Source organism: Ixodes scapularis, unplaced genomic scaffold (assembly GCF_016920785.2).
Source record: "Ixodes scapularis isolate PalLabHiFi unplaced genomic scaffold, ASM1692078v2 PGA_scaffold3__209_contigs__length_174095766, whole genome shotgun sequence".
NCBI lineage: Eukaryota > Metazoa > Arthropoda > Arachnida > Ixodida > Ixodidae > Ixodes > Ixodes scapularis.
Window position 1 is genome coordinate 41,544,651 of NW_024609868.1, and position 7,930 is coordinate 41,552,580.

The following is a 7,930-nucleotide window of genomic DNA, read 5'->3' on the forward strand; positions in this document are numbered from 1 at the left end:
GAACTGCGTGGAAAATTACCGACCTATTTCTCTAACGTGCATATGCTGCAAACTTATGGAGCACGTGATTTCTAGTAATCGTATTACACACTTGAGCATAGATATCTTCCTTATCCGAGATCAGCATGGGGTTCGATCTGGAGCATCCCGTGTGACTGTGTTTGTTGACGTTTTTCACTTTTTGGGCGGGCGCCATGGATACTGGACATGAAGTAGACTGTTTTTTTTTTAATTTTCAAAAAAGCCTTTGATGTCGTTAATTCTGAATTGTTAAATTACAAACTTAACTTACTTGCCATTGATGATAATATTTTAGGTTTGATTCAGGACTACCTGAGAGAACGAAAGCAATGCGTTATGCTAAATGGTGAGAAGTCCGATTACGTTGGTGTTACATCTGGTGTCCCCAAGGATTTTGTTCTGGGACCTTTGCTCTTCCTGGTATACATAAATGATATTATTAATGAAATACAATTAAACATAAGATATTTGCAGACGACTGCATTATCTATAGAGTAATTAATGATTCGAGTGACGTAAATTTCTTACAGGCTGATCTCGACAATATTTCAATGTGGTGCAACAATGGGCAAATGAATCTGAACGTTAAAAAGTGTGTTCACGTGAGATTTGCTCGAAAAAAAGTTCCATTGGTTCAACCTACAAAATAAAAATGAAATAATTCAGGCTAACTCAAGCGTAAAATACTTGGGTGCAATTCTGTCCAGCGATTTAACGTGGAAAGCTCATGTGGAAATGATAACTCTGAAGGCTATACGGATGCTTAATTTTATACCACGAAATTTTCGACAGGGTTCATGCCAAATTAAAGAAACTTCCTACTTTACGTTTATTCGCCCCTGTATTGAATATGCAGCAGTTGTGTGGGATCCCCACCACAATAACCTAATAGAAAGACTCTAAAAAATTCAAAATCTGTGTGCGAGATTTGTTTTAAATGATTACCAACGCGGGGCAAGTGTCACCACCATGAAGAATAATTTAAAGTGGGAATCACTAGTTGAACGCAGAAAAATTTTTAGGTTGAAATTTTTAGATGATGTATATATAACGGTCACCTTTTAATCAGTCGAGAAATGTTTTTATAGCAACCTTTTTATATATCGGGAAGGGCGGACCACCAGAACAAAATCCGACCCTACTTTGGCCGTACTGATATTTTGCGTTTTCTTTTTTTCCAAAAACTATAGAAGGATGGAATAGGTTCGCTATTGAAGGATGTGTTTAACGTATACACAAGTCTGTTTGTGTTTCGATGTTTTTGTTACAATTTAATGTATTTCATGTACTCACCCCTGCTATAATGCCGAAAGGCGATGCAGGTCTCTATGTAAACAAATGAAAAAAAATACAACGTCGTGGTACGCTGTCTCACCGAGCACTTCGTCCACCCCGTGAACGAAGTATACAAATCGTCGCGTTTCCATCGCTGGGTCCAACAAGCGGAGGAAACCGTAGATGCGTTCTACGCGGAGCTGACGCGTCTAGTCAAGCGCTCTAACTATGGCACCCCAGAGGTTTGAGGACCGTCTTGTCAGGGATCGTGTTGTCGTCGGTCTTCGGGACTCTCAGCTGTCTGAACGTCTTGGACGTAACCCGAAGCTCACGCTCAAGGACGCGTGGGTACAAGCGCGCCAAGCCGAAGGCTCCGACAAAGAAAAGGCAACCCAGGCAGGCACAGGTAAATCTGAAACTCTAGGACGTCAAGGTGTCAATCTTGACGCGACCAAGTTCAGAGGTCGTCTCAAGCGGCGCGGCACTAAGCCTAACGCCACCAATGCTGCTCATGACCAGTCGTCTCGTGTCTCCACGGGCGGGCCTGGTTCTTGTTTATTCTGAGGACGTTCATCTCATCCTCGTGAGGACTGTCCCGCACGCAAGTCGAAGTGTGTTACTTTTGCCGTAAGCAAGGGCACTTCGCAGAGGTCTGTCTCTCCCGCATGAAAAAGCAAGCCAAAGTAGGCACTCTGCAGCTTTCTGCAGTCAACGCCGGAGAAAGGGCTAAGTACATTGATGTCACCGTGAACAACTATACAGCGTCCTTCAAAGTGGACTCGAGAGCCGAGGTGACGGCTGTTCCAGATGATTTCCCTCGGATTCTCCAGCGTTTGTCAAAGGTGGAAACTGCCATTCATGGACTGGGCAACCACCCGCTTAAAGTGCTGGGTTTTTTCTCATCGACGCTGTGGTGGAACGGCAGATCTTCCAAGCGGTAGGTGTATGTCATGTAGTCTCTCAGTACTCCCTCGCTGGGCTTCCCAGCCATACAGGACCTTCAGGTCATCAAGTTCCTTCATACTGTAGCCAAGCCTGCAGTCAACCCAGGCTTCACTGAGCTCTTGACAGGTCTGGGTACGCTACCCGACGAGTACACAATCCGGCTAGAATCCAAAGCCACTCTTTCTCGTTGAGTGAACCTCGCCGTATACCCATTCCCTCACGAGTGGTCGTAAACGGAACTGGAGAAGCTCAAGCGACAGGGCGTTATTCATGGGGTTGAAGGCCCCACCCCGTGTTGTGCAGGAATAGTCCTTCCGAAGTCTTTTGGTGGTCACCGTCTCTGCGTTGTCCTTACGAAGCTCAACAAGGTCGTCCTTAGAGAACGGCACGTGCTCCCTACGGTGGACCAAGTTCTCGGACTTCTGGGAGAAGCGACTGTGTGCTCTAAGTTGGACGCGAATTCCGGATTTCACCAGGTGAAACTTGCCAAGAAAAGTCAGAAGTACACCACTTTCATTACTCCCTTTGGCCGCTTCTGCTTCTGTCGTCTGCCCTTTGGACTTACACTGGCGCCAGAGTACTTTCAGAAGCGGATGGCGCGCATACTGGAAGGACAGGTCGGGTGCATCAATATGGTTGACGACATTCTTGTCTTTGGACGAACGCGCGAAGAAGATGACGCGCGGCACAACCAGGTGCTTTCCCGACTATCGAAGGCTGGCGTCAATCTCAACAAAGACAAGTGCGTGTTCGGAGTGTCCGAAGTCAGCTTCCTTGGAGTCGTCGTATCAGCAGAAGGTGTCAAGCCGGATCCTAGCAAGATTCAGGCTGTCCAGGCGATGGAAAGGCCTGAGGATGTTGCAGGGGTCCGAAGGCTACTTGGCATGGTAAACCATGTGGCGCGTTTCGTGCCGCACATCTCCGAAGTCACCGCTTCTCTCCGAGCACTTTTGTCGAAGAGCAACGTGACGGCCTGGGGTCCTGAGCAGGCGGTTGCATTCCTACGGGTGAAGAACCTCTTAAGTTCAGACTGCTGTCTCGCCAGGTACAACCCAGTGTACCCCACAACAGTTTCGGCAAATGCCAGCTCCTTCGGCATCGGTGCCGTACTCCTTCAAGACCAACCTTCGGGAGAAAGGAGGGTGGTGGCCTTCGCATCTAGGGCCATGGCCCCGACAGAGATGCGCTATAACCAAACAGAGAAGGAGGCTCTGGCAACGGTGTGGGCTGTACGACGTGTTGACGAGTTCGTACGTGGTGGAGACCGACCATATGCCCCTGGTATCTCTCTTCGGCAAGATGGAGTTAATCATGTCGCCTCCTCGCATCCAACGCCTTCGTTTAAAGCTGATGTGTACCAATTCTGCATGCTGTATGTGCCGGGAAAACTACTGGCAACAGCAGACACGCTCTCCAGAGCTCCGCAAAGAATGGGGTCTGAAGACAAGGGCAAGGACTCCCTTGACACATTTGCAATTGCAGCACTGGAAGACACGTCTGTTGACCTTCCACTCCTTCCCGAGGAAGTCCAAGCTGCGCAACAGTCTGACGGAGAGTGCTGTGCACTCAAACGGTGTTGCGAGGTTGGATGGCCGACGAGCCACAAGCTGCCCGTCAATTTGTCCAAGTATTGGTCTGTCCGAGGCGAGCTGTCGCTGTGCAAAAGAATTCTCAAGGGCCCAAAGCTCCTCGTACCGGCCGACTTTGAGAGGTAGGCTCTGAATCCTACGGTGTTGAACACTCCCGTTGCTTGGGTCACGCTTTTACAAATCGTCGAACTGCTGAAGGATCGCCACGACGTAGTCCGATCCGTTTACTTCAAGAAACGTCTGCTGGATACGAAGTGTTGCTGGTCCGAGAATATGAAGGAGTGTTTTTCTGGCTGCGTCGGGCTTTTCTGTGAATTCGATAACCGTTTCGTAAATGGTGAATGCTGCGCACCATTCTTCCCACGCGAGGGCTGGGTTGGCGTCGGGCTCGAAAGGCGGTGGAGGTTGCAAATATCCATTTTTCATCGTTGTCGGCTTACATGCTAGATGTCTGGGTGTCGTCTGTCGTTTCAGGTGCTTCTGACACCATGATATGTCTTTGGTTGACAAACTTTATTACGAGAACGGAAACGACGCCGGGCACATAGCTGTTGTGTGGCGTAGTGTTAGCCGAGTCACACACGTGGGTGTTAAGGCCGGTTTGTGTGGGAAGACAAAGTGCTACGAAGGGAGCGCCACCAACCACACGTCTCTAAATACATAACAGCTGCGAAAGCAGGTCCTACCCCTGGAGGGATCCAAAACGACGCAAGCCGCCGTCCGACTCATTGCAGACCACGTGAACCTGCCGCCGCGGTCAAGAGTTCTTGTGCCCGTCATGACCGATGAAGCCACCTGCGGGGATCTTCTTCTGGAAGGCGACGTCAACTCCGGGACGATGCCGCAATCGTCTCGATCAACTACGAGCCCTGGCCATGTCAGCCATACAGTACACTGCCACCGCAGCTCGACGTTAACCCAAAAATCAATGCCACGGAACGACGACAGCTCAGAGACCTCCTTGCCGAATTCAGCGACTGCTTTGTGACGACGTCGGAAGTGCGCCAGACAACAGTTGCAAAATGTTGCATCGTTACCAACGAGGATGCGCTTACTGGGCATCGGCCGCCTCCCCAAAGGAAAGAGAGGCCATCAATGAGATACTCATTGACGACATAACTCAGTGCTCGAGCTGCCCGTTGGCCTCTCCAGTCGTACTGGTGAAGAAGAAGGACGGAACGCTTCGATTCTGCGTAGACCACCGGCGGTTTAACCCAGTCACGAAGAAAGACATGTATCCGCTCCCCCGCATCGACGACACACCGGACCAGTTGCGTCAGTCCCAATACTTCTCGTCGATGGATCTGAAGAGTGGCTGCCACGGCAGGTCGACGAGCGGGACCGAGAGAAGACTGCCTTTGTCACGCCCGGTGGACTGTACGAGTCCAAGGTGATACCCTTCGGACTGTGCGCGGCGCCAGCAACATTCCAGCGTGTCGTGGATACTGTACTAGAAGGTCTAAAGTAGCAGAGCTGTGTCGTTTACCTCGACGACGTCGTGGTATGCTCGGCCAACTTCGAGGAGCACTTGAGACGCCTTCGGGCTATTCTTGAGGCAGTCAGGACCGCCGGACTCACTCTCAATTCGACGAAGTGCCGGTTCACCTGCGGAGAACTGAAGTTTCTAGGACACGTTGTGAGCAAAGAAGGTGTTCATCGTGACCCTGAGAACACTCTCGCCGTAGCGGCATTACGAACGCCCACCAACAATAACGCCGTCCAAAAATTGCTGGCACTTCGCGCGTTCTACCGGCGATTCGTTCCGGGTTTCACCAAGCTTTCTGCGCCACTCATGCACCGCACAAAAGACCGTGAACTTCGAATGCGGCGGAAAAAAACAACATGCATTTGACGAGCTGAAGCGACGACTCCGGTCATGGGCGTACCAACCGGGGGGGCGAGGGGGGCGCTGGCCCCCAAGTTCTCAGAGGGGGGGGGGGGGGGGGGGGGAGGGGGGGCAAGGCATGTGTTCTGCCCCCCCTCCCTTTCAGTATTCCAAGTTAGGTCTTCAGAAAATGTTTCTCCTAAATATTTGTAAGTTGATACTTTTCCGAGAGGCAGTGTTAGTAAGGTGTAGTTACGTACAATAGGAGATCGCTGACCAGTGAATGTTAAACGTTTGCTCTTGGTTATATTGAACTTCATTTGCCACGTGTTACAACAATGATACAGCACATTTAGATCCTGCTGTAATAGCATTGAATCTTCAGGGTTAGTGATGCGACGGTAAATTACGCAATCATCCGCGAAAAGCCTAATAGATGATGTTGTCTGGCGAGGAAGATCGTTAATATATATAATAAGTAAAAGCGGAAGGCAACCAATCCCCATGGAGTGCGGTTGTTGCAACGCTTCTGTCTCATGCCCCATCACGCTGTCAGGCACAAACGTAAGGCGTTCTCACGCACTGTATTGAAAACATCCGGTTGCTCTCATTGTCTGTACGCCACTCTCCGTGACCGGGTAGCTCAGGTAACCCTATACCCCAAACGTTTCTTGCGTTCGGGGGGTGAAAACTACACCACGAGTTTACCGGTCTGACGACTTCAGAGAATTGAGAATTCGAAGACGTCGATTGCGCACCTGTGCTAGCGTTGAAGGACGGCAGTTCTGTGAAACCCGTCACACAGCGACGGGAAAGTTTTTGCAAAAGACATTCATGACAGCTCGAGTTCTCTTCCGCCAGATCTCCGGCATGAATTTAACACGGATCGTAACAGCTGCAAGAATTATGGCGATTTGCTTCGGGTACAGTGAAAGAAAAATCGGTTAGAGTACAGGCGAGCCGATGTTTGTACTTCTCAGACAGTTTCTGCAGACTGTCTTCTGCATGGTGTTGTGACCGCGACTTAAGGGCATTAATTAGCACATGGCTATTTATGGGGGGGGGGGGGGGGGGGGGGCACGGTTTTGTTACATGCTGCCGTATTCGTCAAGCGGGCTGTGGAATGCGCTGTGAGCATGCGAAGTAGCAGGAGCATATGACCTATACGCCGAGCAAGTGTACTAAAACGTGCCTGTTGCGCCTCAAAACACAAAAAGGGGCAAGCCAATCAAAGGGGAGCATAGAAAACGAGCAAAGAAAGCGCGATGATCAGGCAGCCAAGCTGGCGTCATCATTGGTTGAGGTCGAGGGGAGGAAAGGCGATACAAACGTGCGTGGGCGTATTGGGGGGTAAACAAAGGCACGGGATGCGGAAGGAGAAGACGAAGTTGTTCGCCGCATAGCCTGGATTGCTATAAGCGGCAGTAAGATTAAACGCCTAAATAAAAATAGAAAAATGGAGTCCTGTTGTAGAGTTGTATGTAAGATGCGTTACATCGCTGCTACGGGGGCGTGTTTTTGGGCGTCAACCCGAACTATCAGAAGATATAAAAAGTTCCGCTTTAAGCAAGGATAACCAAGGGCGTACTTTTTGAGCACATAAAATGCTGAGTCAGCAGATATCTCAATTGGGCTTTATTAAACGCCGGTTGCTGAGATACTCATAGAGCCAGTGCCTGTTCTGAGGGTAGGCTTCGAAGGCACATACGGTGTCACTGTCATCTTACAGCTACTCCTATGTTCAAAACAAGAAGTGAGAGTGATTTGTTGGTGTTCGTGACACACCTCCTATTTTTATTACCCTATAAGTACACGCGTTTTCCTCGTGACTAAACCGTCAGTCATCCATCGTCAAGCATAAACTTCTTATTTTGAGGTGTATACTTCCTCGGCTATTCATAACTTAGTTCAGATAGTAACGTATTTCACTTAATGCGTTAGTTCCAAGGCACCTGAGGCACCGGGCGGCGGATTGGAGTTCGAGATGCACTGATGTGCGTGTGAGCTCTAAAGTAGGAATGATTGAGAGGCCTAGCTCGCCAGCTGGAAAACGCCGAACTGTGACCGTGCCGCAAATATCGGCGTTTCATTCTCTACGAGGGTTCAGAGTCTATGTATATATATAGCATTCGGTTTTGACTCTTTCGCAAATCGGTAAACCCGTCAGAGCGTGCACGTTCACTGAGGTGTATCGTTGAAGTATTGTGCCCCTATAGCACAGAGCACAGCATCGCTTCTTTCTGTTTCTTATTTCCACCAGACTTTGCACTCCAGT